We start from the raw sequence: 19,519 nt of genomic DNA on the forward strand, positions 1-19,519 counted from the left end.
GGGGCGGCCCTGACAGTACTCCCCCCTTCTTCTCTTAAGGCTTGATCTTTGTGAAACTGAGCCAACAGCCAAGGAGCCTGGATATCTTCTCTGTAAACCCAAGATCTTTCCTCTGGACCATAACCTTTCCATTGAACGAGATATTGAAGACGACCATTGAAAAGATGAGAATCCATAATATTGCTAATCTCAAATTCATTATCGGATCCAGAAATGGCAGCAGGAGGTGGACAAGTACTGGAGAACTTGTTGAGTACCAAGGGTTTTAGAAGAGAAATATGAAAGGTATTATGTATCTTCAGCGAGGGTGGAAGCAGTAATCTGTAGGTCACCGGGTTGATGACTTGAAGAACCGGAAAAGGCCCGATAAATCTCGGGGCCAGATTCAAGGATGGAACTCAGAGTCTGAGGTTCTTGGTAGAAAGCCAAACCTTGTCACCAGATTGAAGCATAGGGACAAGTCTGCGATGACGATCAGCGGCCTGCTTGAATTGTTGACCCGCTCTTAACAATCTCTCTTTGGTGGTAGCCCAGATGTGAGATAGATTATGGATCAAGGAATTAGCGGCAGGAACAGGGGACGTAGTAGAGGAATTGAAGTCGGGAACCATAGGATGAGTTCCTAATGCTGTAAAGAATGGAGAGGAACTGGAGCAATCATGGACATGGAAATTATTTTTGGCAAATTTAGCCCAAGGTAAGAGATTGCTCCATTCCTAGTGATTTCCCGAGGAGAAACAACAAAGGAATACCTCCAATTCTTGATTTAAACGTTTAGTTTGGCCATTAGTCTTTGGATAATAACCAGACGAAAATTTTAAGTTAATACCCAACTATTTACAGAATGCTCTCCAAAATTGTGAAACAAATTGAACACCGCGGTCCGAGACGATCTCTTGCGGGCAACCATGTAAACGAAAGATATCTTTAATAAAAACTTGAGCCAATTTAGGAGCAGAGGGAAGACCTATAAGAGGTATAAAGTGAGCCATCTTAGAATACCTATCTACCACTACCCAGATAGTATTATGACCAATATTAAGAGGCAGATCGGTGATAGAGTCCATCGAGATGCAGAGCCAGGGACGTTCCGGAACTGGTAGAGGCAACAATAAACCAGAGTCTGGTCGTCTTCTTACGTGCACAGATTTCACAAGAGGTCACATAGTCACGGACATCAGCACGTATAGAGGGCCACCAGAAACGCCGGGACAGAAATGCTAAGGTCTTTTTGACACCTGCATGACCAGTAACCTTGGAAACATGTGCCCAACGTAGTGCTTTGCTACGCAACTAAGGGTCAAGGAATGAGCAACCAAATGGAGTTCTACACGAAGTCTTAGTCAAAGCAACAATATTAGAGGGCTCAAAGATTGGCGGAGGCACAGAGGGAGGAAATAAACCCAGGTCCTCTGGGTCATCGAAAGAACGGGAGAGGGCGTCTGATAGGTGAGTCTGAGGTCAAACCTGGAGAAAGAGGATGACCATCGAGCCTGTCGGGGGTTGAGGCAACGGGCATCCTTGAGATAAACAAGATTTTTATGGTCCGTGAGGATCGTTACCGGAAAGCGAGCCCCTTCCAACAAGTGACGCCATTCTTCTAATGCCAACTTAATTGCCAACAATTCCTTGTCTCCAATCCCATAATTTTGTTCAGCAGGAAAAAACTTCCTAGAAAAGAATCCGCAGGGACGAAGACCTCCAGAGTCCAGGTCTTGGGAAAGGACAGCCCCCACACCAACCAAGGAAGCATCAACCTCTACGAAAAAGGTTTTGCCTTGATCGGCTGTATGAGAACCGGAGCTGAGATAAAGGCCTGTTTTAATGACTCGAAAGCAGCGACAGCCTATGGTGGCCTGCATTTAGGATTAGCAGATCTCCGAGTGAGGGCGGTGATAGGAGCAATGAGGGTACAAAAATTAATTATACACTGCCTATAAAAATTGGAGAAACCAATGAATCGCTGAACAGACTTTAACCCACTGGGTTGGGGCCAGTTGGTGATGGCGGAGACCTTCTCAGGATCCATTTGAAGACCGGAACCAGACACAAGGTACCCCAAAAAAAGAATCTCAGTCACTTCGAAAACACACTTCTCCAATTTGCAGAACAGTTGATTTCGTGGAAGACAATAGAGAACCTCCGACACATGGGAACGGTGAGAAGCGAGATCTGGGGAAAAAATTAGAATATCATCCAAGTAGATAACCACAAACTTGTAGAGTAGAAAATCTCATTCATAAAAGACTTGAACACAGCTGGGGCGTTACAAAGTCCAAAAGGCATCACCAAATACTCAAAGTGGCCTTCTCGAGTACAAAAAGCAGTCTTCCATTCATTAACCTTTTTTAATACGGGTCAAATTATATGCTTCACGAAGATCCAGCTTAGAAAAAATTTTGGAGCCACTAATCCGGTCAAACAGTTCTGAGATAAGGGGAAGGGGGTAGTTGTTTTTGATGGTAATCTTGTTCAACTGACGGAAATCGATGCAAGGGCGTAGGGACCCATCTTTCTTTTTAACAAAGAAAAAACCCGCCCCAGCCGGAGAAGAGGATTTCCTAATAAAACCGCGCTGCGGGTTCTCCTGCAGCGCAAAATATACTGGGACATAGCTCTCTCGGGGTAGCATTCTCGGGGAGAGAAAGCGAATAAATCCGGCCTTTGGGAATGGGACGATCCAGAATAAGTTCAATAGTACAGTCCCAGGGCCTATGAGGAGGTAGGACCTCAGAGGGCGTAGGGACCCATCTTTCTTTTTAACAAAGAAAAAACCCGCCCCAGCCGGAGAAGAGGATTTCCTAATAAAACCGCGCTGCGGGTTCTCCTGCAGCGCAAAATATATTGGGACATAGCTCTCTCGGGGTAGCATTCTCGGGGAGAGAAAGCGAATAAATCCGGCCTTTGGGAATGGGACGATCCAGAATAAGTTCAATAGCACAGTCCCAGGGCCTATGAGGAGGTAGGACCTCAGAGGCGGTATTGGAAAAAACATCTTGGAGGCAGCATAAGGTGTCGGGAGGAGGTGTCGAGAAGAAATCGCGTGACACGGGAGAACCGTGGACACTGGTTTAACCGAGGATAGGCAATTCTTGTGACACTGAGGACCCCAGGAAGAAACTTGCGCTACATTCTAATCAAACTACGAGGTATGAACTCTGAGCCAAGGAAGACCCAAAATGACGGAGTTCACGGACTGTCAAAGGACTAGGAACTCAATCATCTCGGAATGAAAAACACAGATGGTCAGATGGAGGGGAGAAGTGACCAGCGAAATGGTTCCATTGGAGATGCGGTTACCATCCACAGCAGACAGAAACAAAGGCCGGGAGAGAGGTCGTGTAGTAATATGGAGTTGCGAAGCCAGGGTGGCGGAGATGACATTTCCGGCAGAGCCGGAATCCACAAAGGCTTGTGTCAGAAAAGGCCCAATAGGAAACTCCAGGGTGATGGTCATCGAAAAATCAGATTTGGAGGAGGTATAGGGAATGATGAACTTGACTCCTAGTTCGGCCTCCCTGACACCAACTAGGAGGGAGCGTTTCCCGGTCTTTTGGAACACTTGGCGATTAAATGGCCGGGCTCCCCGCAGTACAGAGCCGTTGTTTGATTTGTCTTTCACGTTCCTCAAAGGACAACCGGGAGCGCCCAATCTGCATGGGTTCCTCAGTGGAGACAGGAGGATTCTGGAAACTAGGAGCCAAACGTGGAGAAAAACGCCGGGTGGAAACTCTTTCCTGAGTACGTTCCCGGAGTCTCAAATCCACTTGATTACAGAGAGAAATTAGGGAGTCGAGGTCAGAAGGCAACTCACAAGAAACCAATTCGTCCTTTATGGGATCAGCAATGCCCTGCCAGAAGGTTTCCACAAGTGCTTCATTGTTCCACTTGAGTTCGGAAACAAGGGTGTGAAAAGACGCCAACATACTGCCCCAACGTTTGAGAACCTTGGCGTAAATTTAGCAGACTGGAAGCTGCGGAAGAAACACGCCCCGGGTCATCAAAGATCCTTCGGAAGGCACCAATAAAGGAGGAGGAGTCTTGTAGCAAGGGATCATCCCATTCCCATAATGGGGAGGCCCAAGCTAGGGCTTGATCATAAAGCAGATAAATAATATAGGCCACCTTTGTACATTCTGAAGGGAAGGCAGCAGAATTAATCTCAAATTGAGCACTGATTTAAAAATCCTTGAAAATTTTTGGGGTTCACATTAAACTTTTCAGGTGGAGGGATCCGTAGGAGGGTAGAAGAAGCCACAGAGGTAGAGGGGGTAGACTGTGTGGAACCTGCGGTGGTGACCGTTGCTGGACGTGTAGCAGCAAGAGAGGCTTGCAAGGTATCAAGCTGGGAGACTACTCCCCGGAAACACTGTAGTAAGTGAACCTGTTCGGAGTCTTGCTTCTCCACACGATGGGCCAATTGGAGTAGTAGGTCGCAGGCCAAGGGCTCGTCTGTGCCTTCGGTTGTCATGGCCAGAGTATACTGTCATGGTTCAATATAGAGACCTCTTACTGGTATTGGCACAGCTAACCTGGAGGCGCGGAGTCTAAACGTACTCCTAGTTTTCACCAGGGACCCCCGCAAGGGGGGTCCCTTGGAATTTGCTGCAGGAGTACGCAGGTCGCGGCCCTCCGGGTCAGCCACCAGTGAAGTGGTGCTGGTAAGCGGTGCTGTACTGACCAGAGGTAGGACAGTATAGGGATCAAGCAGAAACGTAGTGAGACGATCCAAAGTCAAACCGGGCTGGCTGCGCAGTACAGAGGAGGCACACAAAAGCGAGGTCAGACGATCCAGGGTCAAAGCCAAAGAGGAAGATGATGCCCAAGGGAGATCAGTAGGGAGTGTCAGACAAGCCGGGTCAGGAGCCAAAAGGTCAGTCTGGAAACAGCTAAACACTGGGAGTCTATTGTTCAGACAAAGACAACCCTCCATCCTCTGGCGCCCGTTTCACGAGTACCAACGAGAAAACCCGAAAGACCCTGACCAGACGGATACCTAATCAGCCTAAATTCGATGGGGACCCTAAACTTTGCAGAGGATTCTTGAACCAATGCTCCATTCAATTCGAGCTTCTACCCCGGAATTTTCCTTCTAAGAAAGCCAAGGTGGCCTATGTAATCTCGCTCCTGCCTGGTCAAGCCTTAGCCTGGGCTTCTCCTTTGTGGGAGAGGAACGACCCCATTCTGCTCAATTTTGATACCTTCTTGTCTACCTTCAGGAGGATCTTCGATGAACCAGGGAGGGTATCAAGTGCCGCCACCGGCTTATTGCATCTGCGCCAGGGAGCACAGTCTGTGGGGCAGTATGCGGTCCACTTTAGAACTATGGCTTCTGAACTCCACTGGAACAACAAGGCTCTTGTGGCTACATTCTGGCAGGGCCTTTCTGACCGTATAAAGGACGAGCTGGTATCACAGCAACTTCCTATGTCTCTGGACGATCTCATCTCCCTCTGCGTTACGATTGACCTACGTTTCAAGGAACGCGATTCTGAGAAGGAACAATCTCGTTGCAAGTATGGTTCGCATGGCTCCCAACTTCCAAACGCCTGTTCTTCCTCCTGAAGAGCCGATGCAATTGGTGAGGACCTGCCTCTCGGCCCAAGAGAGAGAAAGAAGATTTCGAAACAGGCTGTGTCTGTAATGTGGAGAGAGCGGCCACCTTCTGAATTCCTGTCCCAAACGTCCGGGAAACAACAAGGCCTAACGTGTTCGGGAGCAGTGTCCTTGGGCCTCCCTACTCAGTCTCCCTCTACCAATTATAGTAACGATTGCCTTACCATTCCCATTTCTTTACAGACGGGATTATCCACCTTTTCTCAGTCCACACTCCTCGATTCTGGAGCCGCAGGGAACTTAATTTCAGCCACTTTGGTAAAGCAATTCTCCATTCCCACGCAAGCCTTGGAACAACCTATCTCCCTTCTGGCAATCGATGAGGGGAAAATCCCTGAAGGATCCATCCTAGTGCGTACTACTCCTCTCATTCTCCAGATTGGGGCACTTCATCGGGAGAGTATTTCCTTCTTTGTAATCCAGAGATCCACCAATCCGGTTATTGTTGGGTCTGCATGGCTACGTCTCCATTCCCCCACTCTAGACTGGCAGTCCGGTCATATCTTGTCTTGGGGGCAACGCTGTCTTACACAGTCTTCTAAAGGTGGTTCCCAAAGAGATTTCCAAGTGTCACAAGAAACTTCCCCTGACACTTCTACCTGAACCTTACCAAGCCTTTACTGATATCTTTTGTGAACAAGAGGTCATGAAACTTCCTCCTCACAGAATTTGGGATTGTGGTATAGACCTCGTCCCTTGCAAACCAGTACCTTGAGGCCGTGTGCATCCTCTCTCCGTTCCTGGATCCAAGGCCATGGAGGAGTATGTTCAAGATAACTTAAGAAAAGGCTTCATTAGTAAATCATGTTCCCCTGCTGGTGCAGGCTTCTTCTTTGCAAAAAAAGAAAGATGGTGGCCTTCGCCCTTGCATTGACTATAGAGGCTTGAATGCCATTACTATAGAAAATTGGTATCTGCTGCCACTGATCTCAGAATTGTTTGACAGTATAAAGGGGGCCACAATCTTCTCTAAACTGGACCTCAAAGGAGCTTACAATCTTGTACGCATAAAGGAGGGGGGTGAGTGGAAGATGGCCTTTAATACACGGGATGGTCACTTTGAATATTTGGTCATGCCTTTTGGGTTATGCAATGGCCCAGCTGTCTTTCAAGGCTTTATGAATGAGCTCTTCCAAAACTAAACTCCTACGATGGACTCATCGGTCTCTCTCCTCCGGTTATGCTGGTATTCGCAAGACTTGGGATTTGTTATTTCGCAACTATTGGTGGCCTTCCCTACTGGAGAATGTAAAAAGATTTGTTTCTTCTTGTTCTGAATATGCCCAACACAAGACTCCTAGGAGGAGGCCTTATGGTCATTTACTTCCACTACCAGTTCCTTAATACCCTTGGTCACAAATTTCCATGAACTTCATCACGGATCTTCCTCCCTCCAAGTCGTGTACTGTAGTCCTAGTGGTCACGGATCGCTTCTCAAAAACTGCTTACTTTATTCCTCTTAGAGGCCTTCCATCTTCCTCCTCCTTAGCTGATATTTTTATTAGAGATATTCCGCCTCCATGGTTGTCCTCAACATATTGTTTCCGATCGAGGATCCCAGTTTATATCCAAATTTTGGAGATCCTTGTGTAACAAGTCTGGAATCAAGCTCGATTTTTCCTCCTCATACCAGCCCCAGTCCAACAGCCTGACAGAGAGAACCAACCAGGAGTTGGAGAAATTATTAAGAATATTTGTTTTAGCTAATCAAGACAACTGGGTGGATCGTCTTCCATGGGCTGAGTTCACCCACAACAATCATTTCCACAAGGCCATTTCTAATTCCCCCTTTTTTGTCCTTTATGGTTGTCACCCTAGACTACCCACCTTTTCCAAAACTTCTTCTTCCGAGGTTCCAGCAGTGGATTTGTTATTTCGCAACTTCACGCACATTGGGGAACAAACCAAATTGAACCTAGAAAGAGCTATCATTCGTTCTAAAAAAGCCTATGATAGAAAAAGAGCTGGCCCTAACTTGACTATCGGTGACAAGGTATGACTATCGACCCAAAATATTCGCTTGAGAGTTCCCAGCAAGAAATTCGCTCCCAAATTCATTGGTCCTTTTGCCATCTCTGAGGTCATCAATCCGGTAGCTTTTAGATTAATCCTGCCACGTTCTCTACATATACCAGATGTTTTTCATGTTTACTTGCTGAAACCGGGTGGTGACTAACAAGTTTTCCACTCCTTCCAGAGCTCCCCCCCCCCCCCGTTCTTGTTCAGGGTCAGTGTGAATATGAGGTACAACAAATTTTGGACAATTCCTGGTGGACTGGAAGGGATACGGTCCTGAAGAAAGCTTCTGGGTAAGAGCTGTTGACCTTCATGCCCCCGTCTACTCAAACTCTTCCATAAGAAATTTCCCTTGAAACCCTTGTAGGTGTCTGGAGTCCAACTTTAGGGTAGGCCCACTTCCGGGTTCGGAGGTCACATGACCGCAACTCGGGGCGGGGAGTTTGAAATCTCTGCAGCTATTTAAACCCACCTGCTTCCTGGCTCCTGTTCTTTTTGGAATTCCTTGTGCCTGCTTCCTCGTGAGTGTCTTCTGTGTACCAGTCCCTGCTTGTCTTATCTTGCTGAATCTCCAGTCCCTGTGTACTGACCCGGCCTGCTGACCATTCTGATACCTTGACCCGGATTGTCTGACAACTCTTTGCCTCCGCTTGTACCTCTGCCACCAGTCTGTGTACCGAATCCGGACTTCTTCACGCTGCACCTGCCCGTCTAACCTGTATTACGTGCACCGGCTGTTGAACTACATCTTCTCTACCCGCTGCTCCATCCGCTATACTACATCTTGAGGCAAGCCTGAGGACTGCGACCTGCGACTCTCGGCAGCTAAGTCTATCCTGCCTTGCGGTGGTTCTTGGTGAACACTGGGGAGTTCGTTAGATTCCGCACCTCATGTAAGCCAGTGCTAATCAAGATTAGTACTGAATCCAGCTAATCCGTTACAACAATGTTGAATCCGGCTACATTATTTTTGCATGTTTCAAAAGATGGGAGGACACATCAGGGTTCCCCAAGGGATCTGGGGGAATCCCAGTTTGACCAAGAAGAAAAAACACACACACAAAATTTTTATGAACATGATTGTATAGAACTAATGAGACAAGAATCTCTGGTTTTATCTGACATTAAAGATACACCACTACCAAATGCAGACATCTCACGCTACCACATAGATGGTGTTTGTTATACAGGGTGTGCTGTAACCACACACACAGAAATAGTGATTCAACAGACTCTACTGAGTCACATGTCAGCACAAGAAGCTGAACTAAAGGCCCTGACACTTGCATGCATATATGCAGAAGGACAGTCAGAAAGTAAGTAAATATTTACACTTATTCAAGGTATGCGTTTGGAATTGCGCAGGACTATGGCCCCATATAGAAAAGTAGGGACTTATGGGATCAGCAAGCAAACCAGTCAACATGCTGAACATACCAGGGCACTGTTCACCGTATTCCAGCTGCCCTCCAAACTGTCAGTGATGAAGGTGGACGCACACACAGAGACACTACACCCGAAGCTAATGGAAATACGAGAAGCCGCCATAGCACCAGTACCCCAAGGGGAGTCTATTTACATTGTGACCCACTGACCCTAAGTTTGACCAAACCACACTCCAACTTATGCAGAGACAAGCAGCAGAGAATGAGAAAAAGGCTTGGGTAAAACATGGAGCACTAGAAGTGCAAGGAGAGTGATATATAAGTCAGTGTTTGTGTCTACCAAAAGCACTTTATCCCATTATGGCCAGTACACGGGAAACTGCATCTGGGAAAAGGTGCTATGGTTGTACTCACTAACAGGTTATAAATAGCACCAGGGTTTGCCCAAGCAACATAGGCGTTAGTGGCAGGATGCCTAATCTGTGCATAGAATAACCCCGGTAAGACTGTCCCATGGAAAAGCACAGCCCAGACACAGTATCCCTATAAGAGGATACAGATAGACTTTATACAACTTCCCAAATGCTCAGGCTTTGAGAATGTGCTCGTCTGTGTCGACCTCTTTAGTCACTGGCTGGAGGCATGGCTGTATAGGAAAGCAAATACTAAAACTGTAGCCATGAAAATTATGAGTGAGGTAATCTGCAGATATGGGGTACCAGAGGTCATTGAAAGTGACAGAGGGACACACTTTATGGGGCAAGGATTCCAGGAACTGTTAAAAAACATGGGAATCATATCTGCCCTTCACACCCCCTACAGACGTCAAAGTTCGGGATTTGTGGAGCGCCTTAATGGTACTCTGAAATTGAAAATGCAGAAAATAATGGCTGAAACAAGCCTGCCATGAATCTCATGTTTTCCTATTGCCCTGCACTCAGTAAGAAACATTCCTAGGAAAGACAAAGGTTTAACACCAAATGAGATCCTGTTTGGCACAGTACACAGAACAGGCTGTTATTTTCCACAGCAACTGCAGCATGTACATGGTGATTTTTTGAACTATGTTGCTTTATTATAGAAACAAATAACTGAAATACATGGTCAAGTGTTCTCTTCCATTCCAGACCCTAATTTTGATACAGGTACCAACAGACTGCAACCTGGGGACTGGGTGGACTTGAGAAAGCACATCAGGAGAAGTCTTGAACCCAGATACAAGGGTCCTTATCAAGTCCTATTGATGACTCCCATGGCAATGAAAGTACAGGAAAAAGACACCTGGATTCAGGCATCACACTGCAAAGTCTTTAAATCAGGGGAGTCTTGTTCTGATAAATAGAAATGTCTACCTTATGGTATTGATATGTCTTGCCAGAATAGTTATGACTGAAGTAGAAAATGAAAGGCACGTTGCAAAAGAAAGTAAGACAAACCCCAAAAAGTTTTTTAAGTATATAAATGGCAAAAGGATTAAAAAAGATAATATAGGACCACTAAGAAGTGAGATGGGTGAATTGATAAATGATACTAAGGAAAAAGCAGAGATATTAAACACGTTCTTTTCTTCAGTATTTACCAAAGAGGAACAAATGGCAGGAGTAATACATAAAAATGGAAATGAAACCATGCCATTAATTAATACTTGGTTGTCAGAGGAAGAAGTCCAAAGGCGACTGAAGAATATTAAGATAAATAAAGCTCCAGGTCCAGATGGCATACACCCAAGGGTCCTTATGGAATTAAACTCGGAAATAGCTAGACCGCTATTCTTAATTTTCAGAGATTCAATCTCATCAGGCTCAGTACCAAGGGATTGGCGAATAGCAGATGTGGTGCCGTTGTTTAAAAAGGGGACGAGATCACAACCAGAGAATTATAGACCTGTAAGCCTGACATCAATAGTGGGGAAACTACTGGAAGGTATTTTAAGGGACAGTATTCAGGATTACTTGGTACGCAATAAAATTATTAGTGGGAATCAACATGGATTTGTGAGGGATAGGTCATGTCAAACTAATCTAATTAGTTTCTACGAGGAAGTTAGTGGAAACTTAGACCAGGGCAGGACAGTAGATGTGGTCTACTTAGATTTTGCAAAGGCCTTTGATACAGTGCCACACAAGAGGTTGGTTTACAAAATAAGGGAACTGGGTCTAGAAATCAAAATTTGTACTTGGATCGAAAACTGGTTAGAGAAAAGGGAACAGAGAGTTGTGATAAATGGAACATTTTCTAATTGGTCAAAGGTCTTAAGTGGAGTTCCTCAAGGTTCCGTGCTGGGACCACTCCTTTTTAATATATTTATTAATGACCTTGGTGATGGTTTAGAGAGTAAAGTTTCTATTTTTGCAGATGACACTAAACTCTGTAAGGTAATAAAATCAGAGCAAGATGTAGCTTCTCTACAGAGGGACTTAAATAAACTGGAGGATTGGGCGGCTAAATGGAATATGAGGTTTAACACAGATAAATGTAAGGTTATGCATTCAGGGATCAAAAACAAGAACGCAATCTATAAATTAAATGGAATTTATTTGGGAGAATCTATAATGGAAAAGGATTTGGGAGTGCTCGTAGACAGTAGACTTAGCAATAGTGCTCAATGTCAAGCAGCAGCTGCAAGGGCAAACAAAGTATTGGCATGCATAAAAAGGGGCATAGATGCAAGGGAAGACAGTGTAATTTTGCCACTGTATAAATCATTGGTAAGACCTCATCTTGAATATGCAGTACAGTTCTGGGCACCACTCTATAAAAAAGATAATTTGGAACTAGAAAGGGTTCAGAGAAGGGCGACAAAATTGATAAAGGGTATGGAGTCATTAAGTTATGAGGAAAGGTTAGCCAGTTTAGGCATGTTTACTTTAGAAAAGAGGCGTCTAAGGGGAGATATGATTACTATGTACAAATACATTAGGGGTCAATACAGAGAGCTTTCATGGGAACTTTTTACCCCAAGGACCATACACAGGACACGTGGTCATCCCCTAAGGTTAGAGGAGAGGAAATTTCACAACCAGCAAAGGAAGGGGTTCTTTACAGTAAGGGCAGTCAAGATATGGAATTCATTGCCAGGGAAGGTTGTGATGGCAGATTCAATAGATATGTTTAAGAAAGGGTTAGACAAATTTTTAGCGGAAAGGTGTATCCAGGGATACGACCGTTAATTTAAAATAAAGGATAGTAGTGGATATAGGGTAAAAATTGGATTGCAATATTGAGTCTGGGGGGATTTTCAAAATTGAAACACATGGGCGGTTGCCTACTCTGGATTAATTTCAAATATAAGTGCAGGATCGCAGGAGATCCAAAATAGGTTGAACTTGATGGACTGGTGTCTTTTTTCAACCTCATCAACTATGTTACTAAGTAGGGATCAAGGCCTCCCTAACCCAGTATGAAACAGACAGATAAGTGACAAATTGCCTATGCCACTGTGAAAAACATATGGGAAGGAGTGCTCAACAATTTGCACTCATAGGAGAGTAAACTCTGAAAATGCCTTTGTGCAGATGCATAACCTCATTGGCAAAATTGTCAGTAATGATTCATGTAGGATATTAGGAATATTGGCCTTAGTAGCAAAGGGTTGATTAAGAAGTTACTGATACTTGACTGTTGTCTCTCCAAAAAGGGAACCACTGAAAATCCCGAACCTCTGATGATCACAGAAATTACTGCTGAAATCAGACCTGACGATGAGCATCATGAATTATTCAGACTAGCAAAGCCAAAGAACTGCACAGTTTGCAACAAGAAACTACTAGACTGAACGAAGAACATGCAAGGCCTGCAGAACTACTATAGACTCATTAACTAACTACTAAGAAACCATCTTTTCTAGACATGGTCATTTGTCAAATTGCATCTCCTCATAAATCAAGTTAGGACAAGGAGGATCACAGGCTTATTACTAGTGGGGGATGGGTTGACAACTCCCTTAGAGGAACAACTTTATGCATGTGGCCTTCTAGCAGGATACATGGGTATAAGCACCTGCTTAATCGACAATAAGAATGTGATTCTAAAGAGAGGCAGGATAGGTAGGAGGAGAAAAGGCCGATAATTGAATAAAAGATAGGAAATGTTAAATATGATTTTTTGAAAAAGGCCTCATAAGGCCCTTATTCAGCCATTTTTGTAACTCGCATAGAAATATTATTTGCAAAGAGATTATTCATTTTTCTGCTGAAATGCAGTTTTACAAGATGTAAGCCCACAGCCTTGAGGTTAAGCTGACAGAGAACTCCTGGAAGAATGTAGCAACATTTGTGAACAATAGGTAGTTTATTTTCAGCATATTCAATTGTTGGCGTTACTGCCTAAATACCATTATTACGGTAAATTTCACGCTGGATTTCAGCTTGTGGCTCAGGGAGCTGCGAGCTGAAATCCGGCTTAGTATTACCGCAATAATGGTAATACTTTTTCCGCGGCAGAAACTGCCAACAATTGAATATGCCCTGTAGTGTGGGAGCTGTGCCCATGACGTTGGATATGGCATACAGGAGATAAACCTCCAGCCCCCCTTGAGATAAGAACAATTAACACATCTGTCCTGAGAAGGGGGAGAAAGTAAACTCCTCAAGAATATGTGAGATAGTTAATTAGACTACTGTATGATTATGACGTAGGATTCATATATACAGTAGGCTGTAAAGACTTGTATCTTGATATCAATAAACAGAGAATATTCATTGTATACAGAACTTGGTCTATGTCTATTCTTTCCAGTTGACTGAAGCGCTTCCAGATATACTTGACACCACAGGCAAACTTGGATCAGATTTTATATCTAACACAGTTGTACCTATCTATGCATAAAACACCATCATCCCATGCAAATAAAAAGATATAGCCATCTACCCACTGGTAGCACATAGAAAACACTCCACAGTGTGAATATCTATGCTTAAAAAACCATCAACTAATGTAACTAAAAAAATATAGCGATTTTCCCGCTGCAAACGCATAGAAAACAGCGCCAGGTGTACATATCTATGCTTAAAACGCTGTCATTCCATGTAAATAAAAAAGATATAGCCATGTTACCAGTAGAAACGCATTTAAGACACTCCAGTGGGAAAATATATGCTTAAAACGACATCATCCCATGTAAATATAAAAGAGAGAGCTATCATTCCCTGGAAATGCACAGAAAACAGTCCCAAGTGTACATATCTATGCTTAAGACGCCTTCATCCCACATAATTATTTTTTCAACAGTGTAATATTAGACCCTAAGGAATGTTATATATACAGGTTTAATATACTTTATTATTTATGCCTGGTTCATACACAACAGACTCCTCACCTATATATAAATTTTTATTATATATATGGGATAACACACTTCAAACGATATGTATATTATAAGTCACTTAGGGGCACATTTATCAATGTTCGGCAAAAGTGAGAAATAGTTATCAACCCTTATCGCATGGATAAGGATTGAACTATTTCTCAAATTTATGAACAACAGTACACAGAAACAGCAGTTCCGAAAAACTGCTGTTTCTGTGATAAAAAAAAACATACTTACCCCTCTCTTCGGAAGCGCTGTCTTCGGATCTTCTCCTCGTTCTCTTCTTTCTTCAATTGCGCATGTGCAGTTCCAAGAACTGCACATGCGCACAAAGATCCCCTCTCTGTCTCTGCAACTATCGTTGCAGAGAGAGATCGGTGAGTGACAGGGAGGGATCATGTGATCCCTCCACACATGCGCTGTCCAGCTCTGCTCTTTTTTTGGAACTTTTTTCGGAACTTGTTAGATTTGAGCTGGGAGCAGTCACCATACTGTAGAATGGTGACTGCTCCCAAAAACGAAGAGGAGTGCACCTTTCATAAATATCCGGAGGACACTGTGGGACCTTAATTTCACGGTAAGTGCACGATAGTGCACTACCGTGCTTTCATAAATATGCCCCTTAGGAGTCCAACTAACAGAATTTAGCTGTTCTTATCGATATTTAATCGATAATTATCGATATTGTACTTTGGAATATCTGAAATGAAGATAAAAATATAGGCTACTACCATCCAGTGTTTTAGAGGTGAACTGCAACCATCCCAATCATCCCTTTCCGTGATCATCCTTTTTAGTACAAACCACTGTTACCTTAGAAAATAAAAATGAATACATAGAAATTCCTAGAATACACAAAGTGACAATGACTAGATAAATATTACTAGCATGATTTATGCTTTAATTTTGGCATAAGTGAAGAGTGACTGACTGCAGTAGATCATTGTTAATATAACTGCCTTCATTAATAAAGTTAGTCAAATGATACTAACTTTTGTCTTGAAGTTTATACTGCGTATACATAGTGATTCCAACATATACTAACATTTCTATAAAATATTAAATAAAATTAAATTCAACGATTCTATGTGAGGTATATGTTTTGTTTTTTTACCATGAGCCCAAGGTAAAAACAATCCGACTTGTCAGTTTTCGCAATAAATGCAATGCATCGCCTTCCTCTCATAACTATATACTATGTCATTTGTCACGGAGCAGAGGCGTCAGTCAGGATGATTCCACCACCCGACTATAGCGCCCTTATGTGATCACACGGGGCGGAGACTAGACAGTTGTTCCAGAGCTCGCTGCACAATGCTTTCAGCGCCATCTACTGGTAAGACTTGCCAATGCATGCCTGAGAGCATCGAGTAGCGCCACATTAAAGTAATGGAGCTTATGGACTCACAGAATAACACCAATAATTGCATTTCTGTGTCTAGACGATGCAGAGGTACATGACACAATCCTGAGATTGTTTCCACATAATGAAAAAGAGTATACCTTTATGGCCTTTTTCTTGTATTTCGGACAGTTTCACTTGCTTAAGATTGCAATGATATTGTTTTGCAAGTTAAAAAAAAAAGACAGTCCCAGTTTTAACAACTGGAAATACTTATTTTGTAATGTTTTCATAAAATTCAGTTTCCAGAATGGGAGCCATATAACTGTCAGGCACAAAATCCAGTGGCATCACCAGCATACCATTAGTTGTAGAGAACCCATTTTAAAAGTTAAGGAGGTCCACATAAGATCTCCCTACTTCCACCATAAGAATTTGTGCAAGTTGATGCATTGTTCTAAAATGCAGACACTTGTGTCTGAGCCCTGTAAAGTGTCAGACCTTATATATATATATATATATATATATATATATATATATATATATATATATATATTCTAAATTCCCTATTTATTTATTTTTTGCTAAAATCCCAAAATGCTTATTTTCCCCCCTACATTCTTAGTAACCTCAATAACACTAATTTCATGTAATTTGCAGTCAATTTTGACAACCCCACAGGTCACAATATTATTTTCATACACTTTCAAATGAAGACTGCACCAGTTCTTGCCAGTGATAAGAAAAGAAGGCATTTTGGTCTTATGTCTGGGGATAAGACCAAAAAAATCCACCTCTTATGTGGGCAATTATTTTTACCCAAATTCTGACAACAGTTGTCTAGCCATTTGTAGCATTGTAAAGCCACAGTCAGTAGAGGTAGGGACCTCAGCCATCTAGGAATCTCATCCATGTTACGCCATTTGAAGCGAGTTCATGGAAAGCTTTTGTGAAAATCAGAAACTTATGCTAAAAAATAACAACAAGCAGTCCAGCATCAGCAACCTCCCTTCTCTCAGCTAGATCCCAGCACCTGCAATCTACATTCCCAACACTTTCCTCATCAATATCCTCACAAGTGATCGGAGTTAGTCCTGCATCCAAGTTTCTAAGGCGAGATGACTCCTCCCCTGTCCAGGACTCCTCAGAAGAATCCTTGAGTGTTAGGCTCACTGCTGCTGCTCCTGCTGCTGAGTTGGATCTTCAACCCAGAAGCAGACCAAGAAGAAGACTACTAGTAGTTTACAACAATTGACTGTTAAGCAATCCTTTGCAAGAGGAAGCAAGTATGAAAACTGTCACCCAGTCGCAAAGCGGATCACAGACGCCATGGCGACTATGCTAGTATTAGATCTGCATCCAATATCCACTATCAATGCAGCTGGTTTTAGACAGTTACTTGAGGTCTTCTGTCCCTATTACCAAATTCCATCACAGCACCATTTTACTAGAAACGTTATTCCTCACCTCTACGAGAATTCGTAAAAATGTAATCATTGGGCTACAAAATGCCATTCTACCCACTGTACACTTAGCCATAGATATGTGGACAAGCGGAACTGGGCAAACTAAAGATTATATGATTGTGACAGCCCACTGGGTTTGTGATTCGCCTTCACCAGCAAGGACAGCAGCAGCATTTACCCAAGAACTTCGCATTTTTCCGAGGCAACTTACTCTGTGTATCATCTGCTTCACTAAGAGACATATTATTATTATTATTATTATTATTATTATTATCATAGATTTGTAAGGCACCACAGTGCTCCACAGCGCCGTACAGTAGGGAAGACAAGGACATACATAAAACAAGACATATGTAAAACAAGAACAGACAAGACAGACAAAATGAATGGAGACATGAAAACAAAGGGTAAAGAGGACCCTGCTCATTAGAGAGCTTACATTCTAAAGGGAAGAGGGCACAGCTGAAACAAGAGGAGCGAGTGTGGCTCAGAGTGGAGATTGGGATTGTTGTGAGGGTGCATTAGTGTGAATAGTGTTATCGAGGATAATGTCACCTTCAAAAAAGAGATGGGTTTTCAAAGAGTGTCTAAAGATTTGAAGGCTGTGGGAAAGTCTGATTAAGCGTGGTAGGGAATTCCATAGGTGGGGAGCAACACGGGAGAAGTCTTATAGGCGGGAGTGAGGGGTGGTTAATACCGCTGACGACCTGTTTGAAAAACTAAGGGATGTTATGGCTTAACCTGCTTTGTCTCTCCTGAGAATATGTGATTTCTGTTATCGCCACCAATATTGTTAGAGCATTACAGCAGGAGGAATTCCATCACATTCCCTGTTCTGCTCACACAATCAACTTGGTGGTACAGAACTTTTTAAAAAATGACTGTGACATGCAGGAGATGCTGTCTGTGTCCCGAATATTTAGGGTCATTTTCGGGATTCTGCAACAGCATGTAGGAGAATGCAGTAGCTGCAAGAAGAATAGAATTTAGGGGGAATGTACTTTAGTCCAGCGCAGTGGAGAATACTTTCCGTGTTGTGCAAGGTGCTGAAACCACTCGAAGTAGTCAACTGTGAAGAGAGTGCAGGCACTGTTAGCTTGGGTCAAGTGATTCCCCTAATTAGACATTTTGGAAAGCAGCAAGAGAAATTGAAAGAGGAAATGAAACAAAGCAATTCCGCTAATTATGTTGGACTTATAGATTAAGTCCTTTTTTCGCTTCGCCAGGATCGAAGAGTTATCAACATCTTGAAATCGGATCATTACATTTTGGCAACTGTGCTTGATCCTAGGTTTAAGAGCTGTGTCTTTTCTTTCTACAGTAAACTTTCACCTTTATTAGAGAGGTGTTGTTTTCTTTAAAAAGGTATAAGATGTTTATTTACATTTTTCTTTCCCTGACTTAAAACCACTATGCACTTGAACATAGGCTTTAGCACATGAGGTAGAGGGATTAGTATCATCTTGATTGAGACTGGAAAGTGTCACAAACAATGCCACCCCTCCTGTTTCTGTATGAGCTATGGCACAGTAGAATGTCACTGGAGACTTTTAAGAACACTAACAGCCCTATTATTACAATTTCTGATTCAGCAATGAACCCTGCCACCTCTCCTGTTTCTGAGTGAGCTATGCTACAGTAAAATGTAACTGCAGATTTAGACCAAGACTGCCAGCCCTATTATTTCTATTTCAGCAATGACATTTAGCAATGGATCTCTCCTGATTGTCACTGGAGATTTTGTAGAAAACTGCTACCCCTCCTCTTTCTTTTTTTCTTTTCTACCCACTGTCTGTGCTTACTTAGCTCACCTCTTCAACCTGTCTCTCTCCGCGGGCACTGTCCCCTCCTCCTTCAAACATGCCCTTATCACTCCTATTCTAAAAAAACCCAATCTTGATCCCACCTCACTCGCCAACTACCGTCCCATTTCACTTCTCCCCTATGCTTCTAAACTTCTCTAACGAATTGTCTACAACCGCCTCACCTGTCACCTCTCAGACAATTCCCTCCTTGACCCTCTCCAATCTGGCTTCCGCCCCCTCCACTCCACTGAAACCGCCCTCACCACTGTAACTAATGATCTCCTCTCTGCTAAATCCAGGGGTCACTTCTCCCTCCTCATCCTCCTGGACCTATCCGCAGCCTTTGACACCGTAGACCACCCCCTCCTCTTGCAGACCCTTCACTCTCTCTGTCTCTCTGGCTCTGTCCTCACTTGGTTCACCTCTTACCTCGCCAACCGCTCTTTCTCGGTTTCCATGTCCGGATCATCCTCCCCCCCTTCCGCCCTCCCTGTAGGAGTCCCTCAGGGCTCTGTTCTTGGCCCTCTACTATTCTCACTCTATACTACCTCCCTAGGTGCTCTCATCACCTCATTCGGCAT

General features: G+C 43.5%; 1 protein-coding gene across 1 annotated transcript in view; it reads right to left on the bottom strand.

The window, feature by feature from the left end:
• The window catches only part of LOC142103368 (uncharacterized), a 99,930-nt gene extending 84,344 nt beyond the window's left edge, over positions 1-15,586 (bottom strand). The window contains exon 1 of the mRNA XM_075187431.1: positions 15,440-15,586. The gene's annotated coding sequence lies outside the window, so the exon portion shown is untranslated. The remainder of the gene's footprint in view (positions 1-15,439) is intronic.
• Positions 15,587-19,519: the final 3,933 nt, after the last annotated feature.

The sequence above is a fragment of the Mixophyes fleayi genome, chromosome 10, assembly GCF_038048845.1.
Source record: "Mixophyes fleayi isolate aMixFle1 chromosome 10, aMixFle1.hap1, whole genome shotgun sequence".
NCBI lineage: Eukaryota > Metazoa > Chordata > Amphibia > Anura > Limnodynastidae > Mixophyes > Mixophyes fleayi.